This window comes from Podarcis tiliguerta (genome assembly GCF_965153285.1).
Source record: "Podarcis tiliguerta genome assembly, chromosome: 17".
Taxonomy (NCBI): domain Eukaryota; kingdom Metazoa; phylum Chordata; class Lepidosauria; order Squamata; family Lacertidae; genus Podarcis; species Podarcis tiliguerta.
In genome coordinates, this window is record NC_139550.1 from 15,849,649 (window position 1) to 15,875,472 (window position 25,824).

At 45.0% G+C, this 25,824-nt stretch overlaps 1 protein-coding gene across 6 annotated transcripts in view; it reads right to left on the reverse strand.

Annotated features, from left to right (window-relative positions):
* Positions 1 to 25,824, reverse strand: part of LINGO2 (leucine rich repeat and Ig domain containing 2) — a 532,585-nt gene that overhangs the window by 237,672 nt on the left and 269,089 nt on the right. Inside the window, exon 1 of one of the 6 annotated variants that reach the window (XM_083420021.1) lies at positions 16,816 to 16,961. The exons of the other annotated variants lie outside the window; for them this stretch is intronic. The gene's annotated coding sequence lies outside the window, so the exon portion shown is untranslated. Of the gene's footprint in view, positions 1 to 16,815; positions 16,962 to 25,824 lie in introns of those variants that run through there. 6 annotated transcript variants of the gene reach the window in all.

Sequence of the window (25,824 nt, forward strand, 5' to 3'; positions counted from 1 at the left end):
AGAATGTTTCTCACACCATATCAATGCCACCAATGGTGTCTTATAGCTTCTTGGAACAGAAATGGACGATGTCAACCCTGCCCTTGCCCAGTAAAAATGATATTTCACCAAATGTAACACACACACAGAGACAATTTAGCTCACAGTCAATCATGCCATATGATGCAACTGTATGAAAGGCAGGGAAAATTTGTGTACATGCCTTGGAATCCAACATCTTCTCCTGCCTTCTGCTGGGGCTGTAATGGCATCGAATCACAATATCCCTGGAATTGACTAAGCTCTGCTGATAAACTGCAGCACCATATATGAGGTCTACCCTCATCAATGTAGCATATCGGATTAGTTCTGGATGCTTGAAGACAAGTGAAACAGGAATGACCCCAAACAGAAAGAATGCCACCGCAATGCTAAGGGAAACAATGGAGACTCGCTGTCATTGTAGATGACAATGAGCAAGATGGATAAATTGTCTGAAAGGAAACAACACAGCTTTCTAGGCAGACTTTTGGAGGAACATAGGAGTCTACCTTATACTGCATCTAGAACTTCAAGCTCAGTATTTTCTATGGTCTGGCAGTGACTCTCCCAGTTTTCAGGCAGGGGACATTCCAGCCCTGTTTCACTTTCCCTCAAGCGCCCAGAACGAGTCTGATATGCTAGATTGATTACAGTAGACTTGATACATGGATACAGCAGAGCTTAGTCAACTTCAGGAATACTGTACAGTGGTACCTTGGGTTACAGACGCTTCAGGTTACAAACTCTGATAACCCAGAAATAGTACCTTGGGTTAAGAACTTTGCTTCAGGATGAGAACAGAAATTGTGCAGCGGTGGTGCTGTGGCACTGGGAGGCCCCATTAGCTAAAGTGGTACCTCAGTTTCAGGTTAAGAACAGACCTCCAGAACGAATTAAGTTTTTAACCCGAGGTACCACTGTATAGCACTTGCTTGCTCTGTCCCACATCCATCACATACCTGTCACCCAGCTCCTTCAGCCTCCATGTTTCGGAGGGGTGACTGCTGCAGTGGGGAACCTTCTGTCTGCTCACGGAAGGTTGAAATGGCAGAACAGTGATTCATACAGAGATGTAACGGGCAGTTTCCTCTGTTGGTGGGCACTTTGAATTCAAGGACCCTCGTTACTTAATGGAATTTTTTGATTGTGCCCTGAGACACACTAGTTGGGAATGAGCTGCTGCAGGATCATTTTAAAGATAAAATGAAAAGACGCATGAAAGAGGGGAGAGTGAGGACTCACGTGCACCCCCATTAATCTGAAAGCAGGAATTATGCATCCCTGACTCATAGAATAGGATACGGAAGCAGAAATAAACACAAACATGTTGTATGAGCTATTAAATGAGTATGAGTCTGATTTCTGACCTATTTTTGAAGGTAGCAGTCACTTAAGATGCAAAAACAACAGAAGGGGAAACATTGCAGCTGCTTCATGCACCTGCAAGTCTGCTGCTGGCATCGTGCAATGCAAAATTCTTTTTTAGACCAGAAATTCAGGTTACCTGCTAAATAATGTGCGCCCCCCTGCTCATTAATTAGCACAGTGGTTTACAGGAGCATGTTTTCTAATTTGAAGTTTCTGGAAGTAGGAAAAACCTCTTGATCCTCACAAAAGATTACATACCTTGCTTAACTTCATCACTAATTCAGCCTACTTTGAGAACTGCAAGGGAAGAATTCTATTCTAGTGGTTGGGAGAAGAAGAGAGTTTTCATAGCACTGTAAAGGTTGATAAACACAAGTCACTAGAGGTAGTGAAACATAATGGGTAAGAGAAAAAGCTGTCAACTAGGAAGTCGATGGCTCATGTCTCTGTGATGTTAACATATGAGAGTGCTAGAGGTGAAATAATTAAACATATTACCCAATCAGAACCCGGGGGGTGGACTCAGAGGGACTATAAAACCAGCTCTGGGAGGGGTGAAGGGGGAGTTGGATGGTTGGTTGGAGTGGGAGTGAATTGGGATAGAGTCTGTGGGTAGGTTGAGTTAGTGTAGTGAAATAAGCTGAGTCAGGAACAGTTAGGAACTAGGAAGACAAGTAAATATCTGAGAGGTGGTTTAGTGAGTGAGAGCAGGTAGTAGAAGTTATAGGTCTGGGTAGGCACCCCTTGACTGTAATGGACCGATACCGTTTATAAAACCACACACTTGTTAAACTGCAATAAATAAACAGAAGTTTATGTTCCAAGTTAACCCTGACTGGACTTGGTATTGTCCCAGGTAGGGTCTGGGTGGTGGCAGCGAGAAATAAAGTGGTGGCACAGGGATCAATAGATGGTGAAACGTCTGGGGACCCTGTGTGATCGCCACAGTCTCATTTAACTAATTCATAAGATGGGCACAGGAAGCCACCATCTCTTGGCTTCAGCCACCTCCCATCTGCAATGGGAAGAGAGTCTGAACTGATCTCAACTTTTTAAAAATGCTGGGTCAAAATGTGGAGTACTGTAATCGACTTAACAGCTAGAACAGGAAACAATTTCCATGCCATAAAAATGCTAGGCACAATCAAGTAATATTATGTACATGATTTGCCTTTTCTGTCTAAAAGGATTGGTCTCTTTTGAACGGCGCAGTCTGTTCTTTCACTCGGTGGCTGATGCTCTGGGAATGAGGTGATTGAAGATCAACAGATACAATAAATATAGCATTTAAATGAACAACAGTTGAGAAATCTAACAAGGATATAGCAACTCAAAAATAGTAATGCCGAAGAGTCTCCCCACCCACCTTCTTTGCAATATTCTTACTTAGATGCCTGACTGCAATCCCAGAGACACACAAATTTCAAATGAAGAACTGTCTGGAGTTTGGATGCAATAAGGAGCAGAGATGGCGCAAAAGCAGTGAATGCTAAGAGGGAGATAGTTCTGAAATTTCCCAAAGCTCCAATTCAAGAGATGCTTACCGGACATCTGAGAACATGTTGGAATGCCCACACTTTGCGCATTAACAGAAGCACCACTAACTTGTTCCCAACAGCGAAAGAAAGAAAGAAAGAAAGAAAGAAAGAAAGAAAGAAAGAAATGCTAAGGACTGCAGGCACTGACATTCAAGTATAGCTCTGGTACTAAAGAAAGGCTAATTTAACTACAGTAACTACACCACGTATGACCTGACTCAATTAGAGGGAATAAACCAATAATTTAGATTCACAATTGCCACCAAAGTTTTGATCAAATTTGGTGGTTCCTGCTTTGGGTCTAAGGAATTTCGGGGGGAAATGCCAGCATATTCTCCCTAAAATTTAAATGTGAATGTGGAGGCTTTTGTTTTAGGAGAAACATCTGAGGAAGTCTGAAAGAGATATTAAAATGTTTTAATAAGGCTGGAGAAATTTCTGAAAAGGGTTCTTTTCTGCTTGTCAGGATGGTGAGAAGCCGGACCAATATATCGTCACTTCTCTTGCACACTGAGAAGTAAAAATAAAAAACCAAGATAACACCATCATACTTGGGAATCAAGGGTGCCAACTTGAATATAATATTGGGGGGGGGAGGGGGAAAGGTTAGCCCTGCCCTGCATAATCGATCACAAAAAGTGCACACACCGTTTGAATGGCAATGCCCATCAACTTGGGGGGACCGACCCCTCAAACTGTTTATTGGGGGAGGGGGCGAAGGAACCTCAGCCCTTTGCAGTTGGCTCCTATGTGTGGAATAATATGACGATGCAAGAAAAGGAAGTTGGATAAAGTTTTACTGTTCCCTCCAAAAAAAGTTGATGGTGGGATATGGCAGCTCAGCCACCTATCTGGGAGCCTTTGCCAGCTGCAGCTAAGGACCGGGTTTTGACTGAGGGTGATGAAAGCTACTACTGGAGGTTCAACATCCACTCCCATCCCTCTTGGCCCTACTTAGAATTGCTCTATAAAAATGCCAAACTTCCACCGAATTTTGACATCGTGTGAAGGAGCATCACTAGTAGGTACATTTTATGCTGTGCTTGTAAGCTATTTAACTTGGCTTGTACTTCCTTGGTCATTTATTCTCACCCATGAATAGTCCAACATTTCACGTACAAGCCACTTTTCTTGAATATGTTGCAGATCTTAACCTTTTTGTACTACCAGTCCCTTCATGGAAACCAGATAAAGTAGGTTTGATACATCCCAGACGCTATATTAGATGTCTGGGCCCCCTTGACAGTCCCATGAATCCCTTTTTGCCCTAGAGGAATGCCACCTGAGCCTCTGATATTATTCGGAGGCTCTGACAGCAGCTGCTTCGTAACTCCAGGTCATAAAGAAACATTCAGACTTCATTAAATGTGATAGCCTGCCTTAGCTTTGCCTTTGGAGTTCAGGCTCCTTATGGAGGGCAGGGGTTGGGGAGAAATTTCCAACTGTTTTCTTTGTAAACAAGCAAATCACATCCTTGCTTGTTTACGCTTCCTGAAGGAAGTTCAACAAAGCGACTCATAACACATCTCTGCTACAGCAGATCAAATCCTGAGCCCAAAGAAAGCCCACTGGATACATCCAGGCACAAAAGGTGCCTTGCTTGCCATAACACTTTACATATTTCGAAAGAGACTACACACTCTGAAGCTTTAAAAAACAAACTGCTTCAGCAATATATGAACCGTAGCTCTTTGTTATGTATTCTTTGTTACATTTGCTATTGATCTGTTACCTTCGTTCCCTGTTCACCTTTGCAGAAACCTTTACAACAGTTTAAAATTGTCATAAATGTATTTAAATAGAGTGCACAATATACCAAAAGACAAAATAATAAAAATCAGCACATCAAGCACAAAGCTTCCTTTTTATAAACAAATTCGCTATAGAATTAATTGCAGCCTTATTTCAAAGCAATTTTCTGAAGATAAAAGGTTTTGCAGTGCTAGGGCAAGTAATCCCTACAAGAAAAGTCCCCATATAACACAACAAGGCCACGAAGCCCTTAATATATGCACTGTAGAAGTTCTTACAGGCCAAAATAAGTCAACTCCACTAGCACCCAGAAATGAACCAGCAAGCAATGCATCTGCTAAAGCATAGTTTTATACATAGCTTTCATATTGTTTCGTTTTTCAAATATGCTTCTGTCACCTCTCGTTAGAAGATGGCCACTATGTTCTGAGGTAGAGGAAAATTACAAATGTTATTCTTGGGAAGAATATGTAAAATGTACCGTAATTGCAGTTGTTGACCCATACCTTGCTCCAGCATGAAAGGAAACTGGAAATCTTTCCTCAGAGTGCCGCCACGCTCTTTCATAGAAGCAAGGAATTGTTGAGTTGGAAGAGACCATTTAGTAATCTTGTCCAATCCCCTGCAGTGCAGGAATACACAGATGTCCCATATGAGGATCAAACCTGCAACCTTGGCGTTATCAGCACCTGACGCTCTAGTTCAGCATTAGTCAATGTGCTGCCCTCCAGATGCTGTTGGGCTACAACTCCCATGATCCTTGACCACTGTCTGTGGTGGCTGGTGCTAATAAAATCCAACAATATTCGTAAGGCACTATGCTGGGCAGTCAGCTGGCTGAATCAAACTGAAGCATGTTGGATGCAGCTGTAACTTCAAATAATCACCATCAATTAAGAGAGTGGGGATTACGCAGGGAAGAGAAAAACCTGATTACAAGTTCTAAAAGAGTCACTCATATTGCATAAGTTCTCTGTTTCAGTGTACGTCTCCTTTGGAGTCTCTCCTGTGGGTTTTTTTCCTTTTCTTTTAAGATCACCAAGTGATTAGATAAAATAACTTGGGCAACTGGGTCAGAAATATCCGATGCTTTTACAATGACAGCTCATATTCTCATTTGCGAGTTTTAAACATGTACAGACAGAAACATGGCTGCCTTCAGAAGTGCCCTCTAGCCATCACTAAACAACCCCATTATAATATACAGATCTCTTTAAAGTGACACACATTTTGTTATATTAATAATAGAAGAAAGCTATACAAGACTTTTAGACATTGAGTAGAAGAAGCTGTTATTCATGTCCTCAATGGCACAACCAGACTGGATGCAGTCTTGGGGCTTATAGCAATTTTATTACAAACACCTCATGATTTTAAGATCAGGTAGATGGATCGTTCTTCACAGTGAGCTGTAGCTTCCTATGGCATTAACAAGCAACGTAACTTTACTTTCATCCATCCATTCAATATACAGTAAACACCTCTATTTCATGTGAAATAGAAACCCATGAAGTGCAAAGGTGTCTCCCAGTATGTTTCCGAGCACAATTCCAAGTGTTGGTGCTGACCTTTAAACCCCAAAATGGCTTTGGCCCTCAGAGCTAGATCTCAGGGTCTGGGCTGAATGATGGGGGTGGAGATGCTCCTTCAGATATACAGGGCCAAAGCCATTTAGGGCTTTAAAGGTCAGCACCAACACTGAATGCTTGAAGAAGGAGCAGAATTGCACCCGCTGGTCATGCACCTCAGCATTTGCCTGCAAAACTTACCCGTCCTTCTAGTAGCTACACAATCAGCGTTAGTGAGAAAGACCCTGCAATGTTTCATGGATCCCTTTCAATCTCCTGGCCTCTGGTGTTCACTCCATCAGTGACTCGGTTGGCCCACTGAGTCCAGGCTTTCCTTAGTATTCCCTAAAATTAATGTTGCTTATTTATAATCCACTTACAAAGCTCTCTGAGTGGTGTGCATAACCTGCTACCACAATCTACTGAGCCACAAAATGCAGGAAGACCTTCCTCCTCTACACTTAAATATGTATCTATATCAAAGCTAGCACATGGTATGAGACATACTGTTTCTAAAATCTACCCGGTGCAGAACACATTCATTAATTTAAGCATCTGTAAATCTATTTATCTATGGCCAACAAAATCAGAACAAGCCGTCCTTTAGTTAAGAGTAACAAACATTGGTTCTATCTATAACCTAACATCACATCACATCACACACCACCTTCTTTAACAGCTATTCAAACCACCTGCCTTTCATTTATTCCTTTTCCGTCTTCATCTCTCACTTACTCATCTCTCTCACTTATTCATCTCGCTCACTCGTTCTCTACTCATCTCCCTGCCGTTTGAGCTCCCTAATTGTTCTCTGTCAGTCACTCTGACTCATAGGAGCCAACTCCAGGGGGCTGAGGTCCCTTCGTCGTCGTCCCCCCCCAAATATGTGATGGGCATTGACATTCAAATGGTGTGCAGGTGTCATGTCTTGTGATTGATTATGCAGAGTGGAGCTTACCAATATTTTATTCAAGTTGGCACCTCTGCTCTGACTTCACTTTCCATTCCATTATGCTCTCCTTCTGTCAATCATTATTAATCAACACATTATTCTGTAACAAGGGTCCTAGGTATACTTGCCTTGGGCCTCAGAGGGCTAAGCCGGCTGAAGGGGACCCATCAGGGACTGGGTGCTTTTTTCCCCCTTTCCCTTTTTAGTTTATAACTTTATTGTACAGTAACAAGATCCCTGCCCTGGGCCTCAGACAAGCTCTGCACAAGCCTGGGTGTAGGTATGGCTATTGATGTACGGCCAACAATCTTGCTCCTATTTGCGTGTCGAGGTCCCCAATCCACCCCCCAAATAACTCACAACAGACACGTAATTTTTGTTTAAGATTTTTGGCATGATTTTGGCCACAACTTTATTCAAATACAAACCGTGAGTGGTTGTTTAGGCATTGGTTAAGACTATCTGTCCCCCCGCCTGGGGACAGAACTGACTTCCGGGCACCACCGAAAGACAGTGCGGGGGAAAGCAAGTCGGGGAGGAATTGGAGCTGAGACACAGCCCTCAACTCTCACCCGCCTGCTCCCCGAAGGCTTGCCGGCCCTAGTCCCATTCCAGGGATTGGACGAAAAGATGGCAAGCCCCAGGATTCCTTTAACGGAATTCCCTTTCCGCAGCAACCATGGAGGGGCAGGCACAGCCTATCCTGACCCCTCCTCCAACGGAATTCCCTTTCCGCAGCAACCATGGAGGGGCAGGCACAGCCTATCCTGACCCCTCCTCCACCAGATTTATAACCAATGCCTAACCACAACCTTACAAGTTGTGACGATTTGCTACGTAGTAGGCAAAAACCACCCAGCCAGCCAATTTGCCAGGTGGAAAAATTCCTACCAGGCCCCTGCTCAAAGGCAGACGACCCCATGACAGGCAATAGCAAGGTCAACGCAACAACCCCTTACTCTAGGGCGGGTGGGCGGGTGATCCGTTGCACGCAGCAAAAGAGAAAGTACAAGGCTGCGTGCAGAGTATTTAAACCTTTTTACCCCTCCCACCAAAATTGCAACGTAACTTTTACCCCAGCAACCCAGTGAACCAATCACTGCCCCAGGCCATCTTTAGAGACCTTGCCTGGTAACAGAGGGGTGGCTCAGTAGACCCCACCGCAACACGTGCTCTCCCTGAAGGAGAACACGCTTTGCGTGTCGAGGTCCCCAATCCACCCCCCAAATAACTCACAACAGACACGTAATTTTTGTTTAAGATTTTTGGCATGATTTTGGCCACAACTTTATTCAAATACAAACCGTGAGTGGTTGTTTAGGCATTGGTTAAGACTATCTGTCCCCCCGCCTGGGGACAGAACTGACTTCCGGGCACCACCGAAAGACAGTGCGGGGGAAAGCAAGTCGGGGAGGAATTGGAGCTGAGACACAGCCCTCAACTCTCACCCGCCTGCTCCCCGAAGGCTTGCCGGCCCTAGTCCCATTCCAGGGATTGGACGAAAAGATGGCAAGCCCCAGGATTCCTTTAACGGAATTCCCTTTCCGCAGCAACCATGGAGGGGCAGGCACAGCCTATCCTGACCCCTCCTCCAACGGAATTCCCTTTCCGCAGCAACCATGGAGGGGCAGGCACAGCCTATCCTGACCCCTCCTCCACCAGATTTATAACCAATGCCTAACCGCCAATCGAGCTCTTATGCTCGCCGCCAACCACTCACAATCCCAACCCAACCTTCAATCCTCCAATTACCGCATCCAACCAGACATCATTCCCCAGCTCGGAAAGATGTACCCCATCATTGCGGTAAAGGGCCAGAGCCTTGAAGGTAATATCCGGGTGGTAAATCACCAATCCACCCAATTCCGCTACCCTCTTGCTCACTGCGGAATTAATGCGCTTCCTGGCCCTTTCGGCAGCCTTGGGTTGAGAAATGCCCTGCCAATTGCTCCTTTGCAGTAATTGTGACCAAAATATTTTAACGGTAGGTATTAAGGTCACCAATTCCCCCAAGTCTCTTAGAATCACGGATTGCAAAGTAAAGCAATCAACCTTTGCCATATCATTCTCCCCCAACTGCACCAAAATTGCCAAAGGGGGGCCATGTGAAAGCACCCTCTGCTTAATTAGTGGGATGAATTCACTCCACCGCATTCCCCGTCTGGATATCCACGGCACCTGTACGTGCTGTGGGAAGCCGAGATCCCCTTCCAGACTGCCTCACTCTGATGCCAGCCCAGTACACGATGCTGTGCCCCACAATCCAGATACGGACTGGAGCGAGACCTGCACATGCTGCGGGAGGCCAAGACCCAGTCCCCTTCCAGCCTGCCTAGCTCTGATGCCAGCCCAGTAAACGATGCTGTGCCCCACAATCCAGATGCGGACTGGAGCTAGAAACATGGGCAGGAAGGCTGAGATGGCGCCCCCAGTCCAGACTCGTCAGGGTGCTTGCCAGCTCAGTGCATGAAGCTGTGGCCGACAATCCAAATGCGAACAGCTGCTCCTATGACAAAAGGAATAACAGACAGGCATCAGCACAGGCATCATTGGCGATGCTTCCTGACATAACCTTTGTCAGCGTCAGACTTCCAATGACCCGTATTCACCATCCTGCCTACTAACAGGCCCCAGTGCGCAGCCTTTGCAGCAGCACCTATTTGGAAGGAATGAGGTGTGTTCAGCGGTAGGCAAGCCGCAGGCTGCAATAACAGGCGCACAATGTGAGCAATTAGATGCCTGTCGAACCAGAACCCATTTCTGTGCACTAGGATCGAGCCAGCCCCCAGGGGAACGAAAAGCCAAATATTTCCGGTATCCAATAACAGGGCAAGGGCCCACCTCACCTGTGACTGGAAGCCTGATGGTGGCAACCCTGCTCACTAGGTCTGACTTAGAGCTCCAGACACTTATGACAAGCTCCAAAGCAGATAAGGAAAAGTCCTGAGGCAATAAGCCTCCGAACTCTCAGCCCCGTGCTTGCTCCAACACAATTTCCCCAACCCTCAGTACACCAAAATTACAATGGAATACTGAAATAAGTCTTGTCTTGATCTTGAACCAGCCGACAAGTCTTAACTTGCTGCGGATACTGCCTAGGTCAAACATTGACCGGCTTCCTGCCTGCTGGCCTGTGAAGGTCGGAGCCTATTCCAACCTTCCGAGACCCTGCGCACGACACACTTTTAGAAGGGTCTCTGAAAAAGTAAAGCTTTACTCTAGCAGACATTGCAGCGGACTGAATTCTGATAGTTTTAACACTGCATCCGATCTGCAGCAGATGGGTGAATTACTGCAGGTCCTGCTCAGAGGATGGGGGCAGGTTCCTCTGAATGGCCGAGGACTGCCAGCTAAATTTTAAGAAATCAATCCCGGCCTTCTCATAAGACCTGAAAGCAGATGGGGAAACGTAAGCTACTACTCCTCATAATTAATAATTGTTGCCAAGTGCCAAAGGAGCTCCAGAAAAATCCGGTCTAGCTGGGCGTCCAGAGCCCAGGATCTGAAGCTCTCCAACTGAAAAAAACGGGATAGAGCGACAGCAAAAACATTAGATGATCCTGAAATAAAGCGAGCAGAAATGCAATATTAAACCTTAAGCATTGCGAAGACTCTGGCAGAGCATGAAGACCGGTTTGCCAGGACTCTCACACTGCCTGGTTATCAGACCAAGACAGATCCGACGGTCCCTAAATTCCTCAGTCCAGATGTGCACTGACACTACAATGGGGAAAACTCAATAAAAGTTAGGTTACATGTGATTGCCTTGCCCTGCCAGGCTCAAGGCCACTGTACATGATGATGAAGGGACCCCGGGCCATGAGACCACCTGGCCAAGCAGGAATGGAAGGAGCAGCCTGGAGCAACCACCCTGCATGCAAAATTTATCTGACCTAGGAATGATAGGATCTGACAAAGCAACACTTGCTTCAGAGGAAGTATTACAAGAATAACATCCTTCAAGGCAAACAGATTTTCCACAGGCAAGCAGATGTTTGAGCAACGGTATCCAGCTAGCCCCAAATACGTTAAAAGGGGCAGTAGGACCCACTATCCTCCACTGCCAACAGAACACCCAGCTCCTCAGGGAATAAAGGGGCATCCAGTAAGCTAAGCAGAGGCTGGTGTCACAAGAATCAGCCAGTAAAATAATCCACATAACGATACCCCCAGTTAAACGAGTCTTGACTCGCAATGTTCAATCCAGAAAGGCGCTAAAGGACTCCAGTGCTGCACAGCCTATTGAGCAACCCACTGGCATCGCCTTATGAATATAAGGACCATCCAATTAAAGCCTAACTACTTAAAATCTTGAGGGTGAACCGGCAGCAGCCTAACAGCCAATTCAATATTGCATAATGCCAACAAGGCACCTCCTCCAATTTGTTGGTAAGCTCAACTGCCTGATCCAAAGATGCATATTTCACGGAACAATTCCGGAGGGATAGCATCATTCACTGAGGTGCCTTTGGGATGTGATAAATATGGATCAGATGGAATCGTATGGGGCTCTCTTAGGGACAATCCCTAAGAAGTCCCAACAAAGCTGCCACCGGGCCAGCTTCCTGCATACCAGCTTCAGGTTCTATTGCTCAGGGAATTTCCATTTGAAATAGGAGCTGTCCACATGTCCCCGTCCCTGTGATCCTAGCGAGCTAAGGGGATGATGGCAGCCCTGCGTCTAACATTCCCATCATAGTGAATTACCACTTATAGAATAGTGGGGTTGGAAGGGACTCCGAGGATCATCTAGTCCACTCTCCCACAATATCATCATCATCATCATCATCATCATCATCATCATAATCTATTTGTACCCCGCCCATCTGGCAGGGCTTCCCCAGCCACTCAGGGCAGCTTACAACAAAATATTAAAATACAGTAATGCATCAAACATTAAAAGCTTCCCTGAACAGGGCCGCCATAGATGTCTTCTAAAAGTCTGGTAGTAGACATCTGGTGGGAGGGTGTACCACAGGGCAGGTGCCACTGCCGAGAAGGCCCTCCACCTGGTACCCTGTAACTTGGCTTCTCACAGTAAGGGAACCACCAGAAAGGCCCTCGGCGCTGGACCTCAGTGTCCAGGTAAAGTGATGAGGGAGCATGCAGCTGTCCCATACAGGGACCAATCCTGCAACCTAGGCATTACCGGCACCATAGGCTGACCGGCTGAGCTATCCATGATGATCCCTAAAGACTTGGAACAGCCTCACCCTGACCCCTGGAGAGGTCCAAGGTGATGTCTGAATCATCATCAGCCCAGTGATGATTTACCTGCAAGGAGGTGTAAGCCTCATCCCTGCTCCGCTTTTTCCTGCCTCTGAAGACGCTTCCTTCCGGAAGAAGGCACCTGGGGCATCAACATGTCATCCTCTGCAGGAGAGGCCAGCTCTGGAGGCATCTGCAAAGGCCCTGTCATAGTCCGCAAAAAACCTAAACAATGTGAGGAACAGGTGAAACCAATGCTTTGTGCACCACATGGGGACGCTATTCAGGCCAGAAATGCTGCCAGAGGCCATCAAATTCTAGGGCCAAGCGGACCAAGCCCTAGGATCACCTGCTAGGCCAGACATAAATGTTTCCAATGAGATAACAAACTCGAGGCAGCCCACCGCCTGTCCAGGTACCCCTGCTTGCCCTTTAGAGGGAAGCACCTCCTCAAGAAACCCCAAGTTCTTTTTGGGAGCAATATCACAAATGCGCCAAACTACCCAGCAACAAAATAGTCCAAAAGGAGCAGCTTGTTTTGTTATGTGATAACAATGGCTAAGTGGGGGATATGAACCCTGTCTCCCAGGTCCTAGTCCTGCGCTCTAGCCGCTAAGCCACAATGGCTCGTCTCTAAAATGGCAGTTGCCACTATAAGGGAAAAACAAACTTGCAGAAAATAAACTTGTTCAGAAACAGCATAGTTAAAGAGCATACAAAGAGTGCTCATTGGAGGCACAGAGAGCCTCCGGCTCCACTCTGTCTGAATAAGATATACATTAGCAACAAGTGAGCCTGCAAACAAACAGATACATTCTTATAGAGAGAATGAGTCACATGTCACAGGAACTTAACAATTTACTGTACTGCTAACTGTAGCAGGCTTAGGCCTGAATGATATGTGCAGGCCGTGCAGGCCGTGATGGCCTCCCAGCTTCTGCTCTCTGCCTTTTTTGTCTCATTGCAATATTAAAGGAACTCAAAATAGTGCTCCCGCCCAAGGCTAAATTAAAACTCAGCCAACAGCACTGCAATCACCCAAAATAAAGCCAATCTATGAGGATACTATAAACGAAAGTGATTCCAGGTAACCTGGAAATTTACTGTACTGCTAACTGTAGCAGGCTTAGGCTTGAATAATATGTGCAGGCCGTGCAGGCCTCCATGCTTCTACTCTCTGCCTTTTTGTCTCATTGCAATATTAAAGGAACTCAATATAGTGCTCCCGCCCAAGGCTAGATTAAAATTTTGGCCAACAGCACTGCACACACCCAAAATAAAGCCAACCTATGGGGATGGTATAAATGAAAGTGATTCCAGGTAAGCTGGGAACCGCCCTGGCTAGCCCCACAATTAAACAGGCAAAATTGGGGAAAACCTTTTTGCAAAAGAAAACCCCTAATGGGGGCTCTCTCCCTATTGGGAAAGGCAAGCCAAGGAGGATTAAGCACAGGCAGTGCTCACAGGTACAGGGAGAATCTTCCCAAAGGGCAGGATAAGGGGTGGGGTGGGAAATCAAACAGGGGAAAAAAAAGGGGGGGGGAATTAAATTAATTAAGGGACTAGAGAAGATTAAAAAGAAGGGGAAAATAAAGAAATGTAACCAGACAATGAGAAGATCGCTCCACTGTCCTCCAGACGGTCCAAGTGCTCCAGGTGATCCGTTGCACGCAGCAAAAGAGAAAGTACAAGGCTGCGTGCAGAGTATTTAAACCTTTTTACCCCTCCCACCAAAATTGCAACGTAACTTTTACCCCAGCAACCCAGTGAACCAATCACTGCCCCAGGCCATCTTTAGAGACCTTGCCTGGTAACAGAGGGGTGGCTCAGTAGACCCCACCGCAACACGTGCTCTCCCTGAAGGAGAACACGCTTTCCCCCACAGGCCAATTGACTGCATGGATGAAGCCCCTGTTGTCTTTATGGAACACTTGTGGGCCACTGCAGCTCAGAAGAATCCCCAGTAACTTTCTGAGGAATACCAGGATTTCCCAGAACACATTTTGAAAATCATGGAGATAGTGGCTGTACAGTCATCGAAGTTTCTATATTATTGTTTGTTTCCAGGAAATACCTATATGAAGATCTCAGCATTTGTGGCTTGCCATGCTAAACACAGCCAACCAGTCACTTAGGAAAGCTCAATATGGCAGCTTGGCATCTGCCTTGGTCTACAAGGAATGAGTAGGTGTGAGTGGATTTTCAAGTGCCTTTCAGATTGCATGACTGCTGTGCTGTGTTTGGCCCAGGGGGATCATACATTTTGGAAGCATGGTCTTACAAAGGCCTTGAAGACTGATTATAAACAAAAGTATCCGGGAAAAGGTGTGATAATGTTTAACACATCAGGATGAAGACCCCAGATTGTGGGAACATGCAATTTAAACTTTACCCCTAAGGCATGATCCTGGTAAGAAGAAGAAGAAGAAGAAGAAGAAGAAGAAGAAGAAGAAGAAGAAGAAGAAGAGGAGTTTGGATTTGATATCCCGCCTTTCACTCCCTTTAAGGAGTCTCAAAGTGGCTAACATTCTCCTTTCCCTTCCTCCCCCACAACAAACACTCTGCGAGGTGAGTGAGACTGAGAGACTTCAAAGAAGTGTGACTGGCCCAAGGTCACCCAGCAGCTGCAAGTGGAGGAGCGGAGACGCGAACCCGATTCCCCAGATTACGAGACTACTGCTCTTAACCACTACACCACACTGGTGTAGTGTGGAAGTTTCCCTCGCCAAAGCTGCTTATGGCAATTTACCTCCTGGGATGAACAGCAGCTTTGAGGGTGGGTTTTTAAAAAAAAAATATTAAAGAAATTGACATGACATCACAGGTGGGGCAGGTTTAAAGCTAAGGACGATCGAGCATTTCAGTCACTGCTCATTTTCCAACGTTGCAATGCAATTCCTGTGTGAACAAACATATTAAAATATGCATCTAGATATTCCATATTTAAATATACATGGAATATGGAAAACACACATTAAAATACTTTAAAACAAAATACTTGTTTTTTTAAAACAAACGAACAAGTAATGCGGAAATGCAATGGGCTGATTAGTAAAAAGTGTCATGGGTCAGAAATAGAATCACCCACATCCAAATGAACAATCCCTCCCCACAGTGTGTTCCAGTCCTAATTAGCCCTGCACCTGTTATTTCTTTAATTAAAAAAAAAAATATGGAAAGATATGGAATGGAATGAGACCACAAGTTTCTCATCTCATCTCATTTGGTCCTCAGTCTCTCCTGTTCTCTCTCCAGGACTGGCTCCAGGTTTGAGGGAGCCCTGGGGTAAAATGTCCTCTAGGAGGACTCCTATATTGGTTGGCCATGCTTGCCTTACTGGTAGCAGTGCTCCAAATGGTGCCACCCTAAATCTAAAATGCCCTAGAGAAAGGGTGGATGCCCCATAACCAGCAGGCCAGATCCAGCCTAGGAAACCATCGGTCCCCCAATCTTGACCTCAGTGCTGTGGTTCTCTGTCTGCTCTTTGGAACTGTGGTTGAGGGCCTAATTAGAACTACCAATTTGACACCCAAGACCATTTTGGCCAAGCCACGTCATAGGGCTGACAAAGACGAGCCACCCTCGCCCCACAGTAACGTCATATTGAGGACAGGGTGGGAAATCAAAATGGCAGCTAGACGCAGCCATACTATGTCAGTTTTTAAAAATATCATATTGTAAAAAACACAAATGTGGGTCCAGGGCTAGTCTCAAGAGTGGGACCTGCCAGGATGCTGGGGCCCTAGTAGTTACACACAGATGCCAGGCACTGACATTGAGTGGATAGCTCAGTAGGTTAGAGCATGGTGCTGATAACGCTAAGGTTGCAGGTTTGATCCCCATATGGGTCAGCTGTATATTTCTGCATTGCAATGGGTTAGACTAGAAGATCCTCAGGGTCCTTTCCAACTCCACAATTCTTTTATTCTATGATCTATGACCAGCCAGACACTGAAACAGGCCTGCCAACACACAGACACACAAGCTGCTGACACTTCAGAGCTGGATGTTTCTATTTGTTTTCTTCCCCTAAACCTCTCTTTGCAGATCAAATGCAAAATTGGTTGTGAAAAGGGCAGGAAAGGAGAAGGCCTTTTTCCGTGACTCCCCGTTGGAAGCATTTTGGGTATATGTCCACTTTCAGGCAGAACATCTATTTTCATTGTAGTAATGAGTTTTTTGAAGAAATTTTGTTTCAAAGACATTCAAATTCAGCTGATGCAAAGGAAATGGATTCCGCCCCATGTCAACCTTTTCACCATCTATCCTCTTGATTCTTATTATAATGCTCAATATTTATTAGGGCAATGAAAGTCTGGTGTTTTTATATAAGCATCTATTTTTAACACACTCTGCTTGGTTGTGATTTATCAAATTTAGTAAAGTGATTTCAAACAATATACAGTACAATTTGTTTCTCTTCCTCAATTCTTGTTTGTACTCTCTCGGCCTCTTTTACCACGAAGCCATTATGCATGCTCCTATGGCAGCCATTTTGTGGTATGCCACACCTCCACAGCAGCCATTTTGTGATGCGCCAGGTCCCCCACAACAGCCATTTCCTGCCCCCCATTGGTGCCCATGACACTTTCCCAGAATTCCACTGGCCCAATGGTTGGTAACCCCTGATAATATGACACAATTCACAAAAAGCTCAGTTTAACAAACTATTTCAGAGCTAAGTGACATGATAACTTAGTTGAATAAAAACCTTGGTGCTTCAATTGTAAAGGCTCAGACCTACCAGAAAGCTGCCCTCTCTGCCCCCTCCCGAATAACCCAGCATGCATGTGGTTTATGAAGAAAATACACACTGTAGCTGCTGTGCAATCTCAAGCATATTTGCTTGCTGCTGAGGGGAAGGAAATGTGTATTTTCAAAGTCTTACATTGGCTTCTGAAACAAATTTCTGGGGCCATTTAGCCCTCTCATTTAAGCACTGAAGCTTAAATCTTTTACTTTTCTATCTGTAAAGCTAAACATAAACCTAGCTGAAGATATATCAATATTATATTGTATTATATATTATTTATATAGCACGATCAATATGCATGGTGCTATGTTATGCTTCCCTGGTTGAGTGAAGTCTAGCCAACACATTAGGTAAAATCTAGTTTATATTCTGTGGAATTCACAAGGATAGTAATATTGGCATCCACAAACCACAAGCCTGGTTCTCCCTTGTACTGATGTCACAAATACACTGACATTGTTTTGTATGTTCCATAGTCGACTTCTCACACAAAAATCAGATTATAGAGCCCAGTGCTTTCTCTAATTAAGCCTTGTTTTTACATGCATCTTACACAAGAGTCATGAGCTCTTTATGCTTCCCTGAACCCAACAAAACCACAGTATGACTGCGACTGAAGAACACACAACACAGAAACTTTATATGAAGCAAACAGACCATTTATTAATAGCAACACATTGAGGGTTGTGAATCAACATCCGACATATAAAGAGTTCAGTATTCTACGGATGATCCTTAAAATATCTCTCATCAGAGACCACACAGGTCCATAAAGGTTAAAATCAACCATTTGAATCGGCTGACAAAATTGTAAGGGATTCAGAGCAGCCTACTCTGTTTTTCTTCCTTCATTTCTTCCTACAGTATAGTAGCCTGCAGACATAGGTGTTGAGAGATGCCAGCAGAAACTGAATGATATCTTCAATCGTATAATTCAATTCATTGGCACCTCAAACAGGAACAGTACACACTACATTTTTGTTGCAGGTCTCATCCCACTGACTTGTTTTTAAGGCCATATCCAGGTTGTTTGTTTATTGTCTGGAGGCAGCCTAAGTTTATTATTGGAAAACACTGAAACTTAATGACGAGTGAGATATCACACAGGATAACAGTTAATAGATTCGTAGGTAAGCAATAATTGCATCTTACCTCCTTACTGTATTTGCGTGTTCAGACCTTTAAACCTCCCCCTTAAATAAATTCAGACAAGACTCAAATTTGGGTTTGGTTTTTGGCAGAATTTAGGCCACAACTTTATTGATTACAGAAAGTGACTGGTTGCATAGGCTCTGGTTCGACTAGCTCTCTGCACTGTTGCAGGTAGCGCTGACTCAGGGCACCAGCATAGGCCAGCCTAGGGTGAACACCTGGATAGGCGGAAAGCCGGGAACAGGCTATGTCCACCACCCAGATGTCCCCATGGACTCAGGAACGGGCACAACCCCCTCACAGGGTTGACCAAACCATTGAGTCCCTGGATTCCTTTAACGGAATAGCCTTCACATAGGTATGGCGAGAGCATTCTCCCATCCCTACCACCTGAACCAGAGCCTATCCGCAACCTTACAAGTTGTGACGATTTGCTACGTGGCAGGCGAAACCCAAATGGCAACAGCCAATCAGCCAAGTGGGGAAAATTCCTGCTGTGCCCCCGTCCCAAGGACAGACAACACATGACGGCATAGCAAGGTCAAGCGCACAGCCCTAAATATAGGGAGAGGTGGGTGGGTGTTCCGATGCATGCACCGAAAGAGGATGCTCTGGGTCACGTACATAGGTCTATATAGGTTCCTTAATCCATTTAGCCTGCGTCCCATTAGCCTGATTAAACCCAGCATCAAGGGACCTACCAATTGGGTGCCGTGGCTATTCAATCAAACCCACCCACAACACAGGGTTTGGTTGCCAAGTCTCACCGCAACACGTGCCCTCTTTAAGGGAGGACCCAGTTTATACAATGCTTTTGAGGTGGACCTCACAAAGCAGTTTATATAAGATTACAACAATTTTGTTTTAAAAGGCTATTACTGATAGGTTAAGATGGTCCTCGGTGCCCCTGTGGTGGCAGTTGTGGGGCGGGGGGGGGGGGAGGTGCCACTATCTTATAATATTTTGAATTACTCATTTCCAGTACATTTTTGAACACTTTCACTAGATATACAAACTGCTGAAGAAGAAGAAATAAAACCTGCATCTCCAGTAGCTGGCTGGGTTTGTTCCACATTATTTTACGAGCCTAAAGAGCAGGCACCCCCAAACTCGGCCCTCCATATGTTTTGGGACTACAACTCCCATCATCCCTAGGTAACAGGACCAGTGGTCAAGGATGATGGGAATTGTAGTCTCAAAACATTTGGAGGGTCAAGTACCCAGGACCAGCCCATGACATTTTGGCACCTGAGGTGGACTCCCAAATTTCAGGTAAGAAGGATGAGGGAAGATCTATATCAGGAATAAAGGGGTGGGGGAGAAAGCCTGACATTGGGATCTGCTGTCCTTGTGAATCCTTCCATCTGAGGTGGTCACCTCACCTTGCCTCATGGGTGGGACGGCCCTACAAGCATCTAGTATTGCTTAATTTTTTTAAAAAAAGTATATTTCTAGTTTACACTTCTTGGTTTTTTATGGTACAGAAGCCCAAGCAATTTCCAACCGTCTTATGAGATTCTTATATTTAGATATCCTCTCTTTCTTCTGTGGGACTTGATTCCTCCCTTTCCAGACTAATGTCTAGCACTTCAGTATAAATATTCTTCATTAACCACGTATCAATAGATTCCTCAAATGGTGACCTTTCCCTGATACTTCCGAAATGTCTACTTAAAGAGCTTTAAATATATATATTTGCAAGTACTCAAAAAAGAAGAAGAGATGATCTTGCTCCATACTGACATTTGCATAATTATATATCGCTGTGAAAGATATACAGAAAGAAGGGATTTATTACATAAAAGATCCCCCCATTTAGTTAAATTATGTCATTCCAAAACTTCTAGGTTTCCTGATAACCCTGAATCAAATGCCTCTCACATATTAATGGCAAGAAATTCATACTTGGCTTAGATTTATAAAATTTTCCAAGACTTCCATTATAGCTCAGAGAAGACATACCTGCTTTCCTCAGAATGACATGCATGCTGGCACACATACGCATGTACACATACTCACATACCTATTTTTAAATTTCTTTGAACATTTTAATATGATAATTATGATATACAGCTAATTAAAGGACACACAAACGCCTTGTTATTCCATTGAATTCTAGTAAGCAATTGCTGAGCCCCCATGCCTGCAGAATTAATTATTCCACTTAATTTTTACAAGAAATTACTACAAGAAATTCTTGCAAAGATATTTTTTGGGTTTTCAAGTGCAAAAAGCACACCATCAGTACACAGGCTTATTTTATGCATAATCTTGGAATTGAACAACTTTAATGCTAATATCTTGCCCAACTGCTGTAGCAAATTTTAGAGATGATGCTTCCATTTCCTTCGGCTCTGTAAACAGCTGCTACCATCCTAAAACACTCACCTCCAGACTTATTTTTAATAGGTGACTCATTTGCCCTTGTCAGTTTGTTTATTGAATCCTTAGCACACTTTGCAGTGTTTGCCCAATATCTGATATATATGAAAATAATAATATACATCAAAGTACCATACTTAAAAGAGCTTGAGCGTGTTCATTTTTATTTATGATCTTACTCGTTGCTGACCTACTATTGTCCTCAAAGTCATTCAAAGTCTTGGGCTGGAAAAAGTTTGTATTTTAAAAAACAAAACAATTTTAAGGTTTCTGCAAATCACAACACAAAGAAAGGTGCAACCATTTAACCCTCATCCCAACATATATATCCATGCACATTTATATATTTTGAGAAACGGGATAAGGATACCTCCCAAAATTTGCTCTTCTCCGAAAGACAATAAATATATCAGCCGGGTATTCAAACTACAAATCCTTTTGTAAAGACATAATCTCTAGCACACCAAGGGAAAGTGGCACATGAACCCAGGCTCCCAGATGTGCAATGGATGCCTAGAGAGATGTGCCCTGAAACATGATGCTCATGTGCAGTGGGGATCCCTGAGTGTGCTTCCTAAAAATCATGCACCTGAGGCTTTGCCCCCTGCCCCCTTGCTATGCCCTTGTCTAGGCAGCTGTTCCCCATCCATCCTACAGAGCAGTTGCAGCAACAGGGAGCCACAGCCTCTCCAATGGATTATGTACTTGTCAGGGAACTGCCATCGGAGCTGGAAGCAGAGAGGAGGCTCCAGAGGGATGGCGGAGAGGGTCCTAGTAGGGAGAGAGGTAGCCCATCTGCTGGGGAAGGAAATCAGCGCAACACCAGTGGAAAAGGGAGGCAGATGGGGGAATCGGAGAGGTGGCTCCAGGACTCTTCACCGGAGACCAGCGGAGAGGGCATGAGTACTCGGCTACCCACACCCACCTTGCGTAGAAGACTTCCGCGCAGGCAAAGTAGGAGGAGACTGGGCGTCAAACAGCTTCTATGCTGGAAGAGGTTCAAGAAACGCCCACTGACGGATTCTGCCAGCGACTGAGGCAGCCACGAACTTAAGGCTGTCCAGACAGAAGGGGTTCAACCAGGCAAGCTAGCCAGGAGTAACGGCAACTTACGCACGAGCAACCCCTAGAACCATTACAGTACTCTTCCTTTGACAGGCTACATGCATGCAGCCTGAGACTGTGCCTGCATGGCAGCCACCATTGCTCTTCCCTCTTCCCTCCTCTTCTGATTCTAGGAGACAGCAGGTTGGGAGATGGTGGGAATTCGCTCAGCCCTCCACTTGCCTGATCAGCCTCTCCCTCCTCATCTGACATGACCGTCCTTTATAAGTTCTGAATGTTTCCCAGGTCCTGGTTCCTGTGTCCCGGGGGTCACTGAGCTCCATAAATTGCTGGCCCCTTCTCCCAAGTCAGTTTCCAGTCCCCTTGTATCTGACACACATACGTCCAAGCCCTGCCAGTCCCAAACATCCTGCTTTCCCTAACTGCATTACATAGACGTAAAACTGGGATGTGGGTGGCGCTGTGGGTTAAACCACAGAGCCTAGGACTTGCTGATCAGAAGGTCAGTGTTTCGAATCCCTGCAAAGGGGTTAGCTCCTGTTGCTCGGTCCCTGCTCCTGCCCACCTAGCAGTTCAAAAGCACGTCAAAGTGCAAATAAATAAATAGGTACCATTCCAGCGGGAAGGTAAACGGCATTTCCGTGTGCTGCTCTGGTTTCGCCAGAAGCGGCTTAGTCATGCTGGCCACATGACGCTGAAGCTGTACGCCAGCTCCCTCGGCCAATAAAGCGAGATGAGCGCCGCAACCCCAGAGTCAGCCACGACTGGACCTAATGGTCAGCAGTCCCTTCACCTTTAGACATAAAACTAAGTATTTCTGCTTAATTTGTATAGGATTTGACTGTTGAGCCATGCCCTTCAACATTCCTCTGATGAAAGTAGGGACATTTCTCACCCCCCCCAAAAAAAACCTGATGCTTCTTGGTGCCCCATTCCCCCCCCCCAAGCATTTCCTATCAGAAGAAGGGACACAACATGCATGCCCTCCACCATCCTGAGAAACCCCCTTTATCCTGATTTTATTCTATTCCTTGGTAGTTTTAGAAAAAGAAAAACACAGACAAATAAATAATTTTTAGAAAGGGGCAAGATTAGACGTGGACACACAAAGCATGAAAAAGAAGAAGAAGAAGCAAGACTCCTTGTGCTCTGTGGCCCTTCTTCCCGTCCAGGGTAGCTCTGCCCTCTGCCTGCCCCTCAGAGCCGGCACATCACACGGGGCTGGGCCTGGGTAGTGGCTGTGTCTCCTCCTCCTCACCCACTCTACAGCAGCTGCTATGAGGTGCCCAAAGCAGGAGGCCAGCAACAGCAGCCAAGGAGAGGCCACAGCATGCTCCCTCAAAGCTGTCACTGCCACCATCCCTACTCAGGACAAGTGCCAGTTCATCCTCCTCCCTGAGCTCAGCAGTGGTGGCACTGGCAGGGGAAATAGGGACATTCTGGGATCAAATCAGAAGTCAGGATGGCTTTTGAAATTCCCAGAATGTCACTGGAAAATAGGGACACTTGGAGGGTATGTTAATCTGCATTCTGTAAAGCTGACCTCTGATGTACCTATTTTGTTGTTGTTGTTGTTGTTGAAAAAAGTGGCTGGCTTCTGCAGTCACCAGGATAAACAGGTACCAGCGGGAGTTTAACAATGGAAATAATGTAAACATTCCCCCCAGCTAGGGCATATGTTGTTTTTCCTCTGGGAACTACCCAGTTTACTGAGAGCAGAACATAAATATGTCCACATGGTTTGGGCAGGTATGTACGATAACTGACTTCTAACACAGATGGAACACCAACTGGATTAAATACAAATACTCATTTCTGAACAAGGAAGTCACGTCTGCATGTAATTTGATGGCAAAAAAATGAGGCTTCTGTTCTCTCCTGCAGCCTCTTTGCAGAATGAGGCTTGTGGCACCACCAGAGCAAAGTTAATGTCCATTCCTTTGAGGTTCTAACATATTAGGAGCAGCAATATGATTTTCCTACGAAACCCAAGTGACCAAATTCACACCCCTCTTTTACCTGCGGACCTCCACATTCACGAAGTCAGTTGCCTATCAGGTTTGTTTACAGTGTTGCTACATTTCACTTGCTAAAAAAAAGTGCACTGCTGGGAGTAAGCAGTTCAGAGAAGCAGCTGCTTCAGACAGAGGGATTTCAATGCTTTCAGAAGAAAACGCAAAGCAGAAATTGTAACAGCAACACAGCACATAAAGTGACTAGGTACAAAATTGCAAGCCCTGACTTCAGGCATACAATCTAAGCAACCATGCTAACAAGGGAAGGGGAGCAAACAGCAACCCTTTGCAAGGAACCTGGAGCATGCCGGAGTGAAGAGGTGAATTTTTACCAAGCGTCTAAACACGGGAACAGAAGGAGGCAGAAGGATGCCAGGAGACAAAAAAGTCCCAGTAGGAAGATGTTGTATCAAGGGCGAGAGGATCTGTCAAGGGGAAGAGAGTGAAAGATGCAATTGGGGATTGAGAGACAACACCAGAAATGGAGCATGGAGTAACAAGAAGAATAAACAGAGAAATAGCACAGAAAACATCACATGCCAATTGATCTCCAAATGAGGCATATCCTTTGTATTACACAAAGGCCAAACAAGATGTGACATTAAATGTGTTATCACAGTTAACATGTCTTGTGCATGTGTATGTAAAATGGTTGCTGCAGCGGTGGTCAGAGCAGAATCAGGACCATAGGCAGAGGGAGTTAACTCTTTCCCGCTTCTGGCTATAATTCCAACAACTGTCCCCCCCACAATGTTGCTATTTGCATTGCAAGGAAAACTTCCATTAGCACCAATGCATATAGCAACATGGCAGTAGGATTTCTGATGGAATTGTGGCTAGAAGGAAAAAAGGGCTAATTACTTCTCCCCTTCTGCTGTGGTCCTGATCCTGCTTCCTCTCCTCCTCCCAATACCCTTTTAAATTAAATGCACCCAATGTCATGCCTTGTTTGGCCCCAAGTAAACCGTTGCCAACTCAACAGACTGCATTCACCCCATCACAAACTCTCCTCTCCTCACTCTAAAATTGACACCTGCAAAGCGATGGACTGATGGTTGATAAAACAGAGTGTGTGTGTGTGTGTTTGCTTGCATTTGAATGGGGAAAAATGCTTTTGGATCAAACCAAGCAAGTTCCTATACAAACAACAACACTGAGAAATGGCAGCAAGTGTTTGGGAAGATAGTTACGTGACAGCTAGACTGATTTGCTGCTGTGCTTACACAACTAATGTTGTATATTAAGATAACATAAGTTCCATCATGGAGCTTATACATTCAGTGAAATCTATTAGGCCTTAGCCTTCAGATATTAGGGAACAAAAATGAATGGGGGGGGGGGAGAGAATATGCAATCATTGTTTTCATTCACTACCCAAACTCCAGCAATAAATATGCACCTTCTGTTCTAATCAATAACACAATATGCATCATGATTTGTATCTTATGCATTCTGTACATGAGCAGATTATTTCACTATTCAACAAACTTTCCCTCCAAAACGCAACCTTTTCCTCCTGTTTGCACTGTAATTCTAATAGGATATCTCTGCATCCCATTTTCTGGAAATCCTGCATTATTTATATCCAGGGAGACAGCTTTTTGCTACTTTGCTTAAGAATTTGGTGAGAGAGAACTGCAAAGGCAGCAAAACTTTATTGGTATGCTTTTGACATGAAGAAGTTTGTGAGGCTCAGCGGAAGCACAAGCCCTCCACCTTCACTAAGTTTGCCTCAGGGGAGCCCCTAGACAGATGTACAATGTTCTCCTCTCAAGCTCTGCACGTTCAGAATTCATATTCACAAATGGTTCAGTGCTGTAAAGAAAGAAAAGCTCAGCTGAATCCCTCACAGTTCCCTAAAAATATTGCTCCCTGTGAAAACAGGGGAACAATTTTCTGCTGCTTACTGGATGGGGTGGGGAAAATACAATTTCCTGCAATGTTCAGGAGGGGGTTGCCACTTTACTGGGTCTCATCAGCTGGCAGGAAGCTCTGGAAAGAGCCTTGTGCTGCTTCTCAACAGCCCCACTTTCTGGACACGGAATCACTC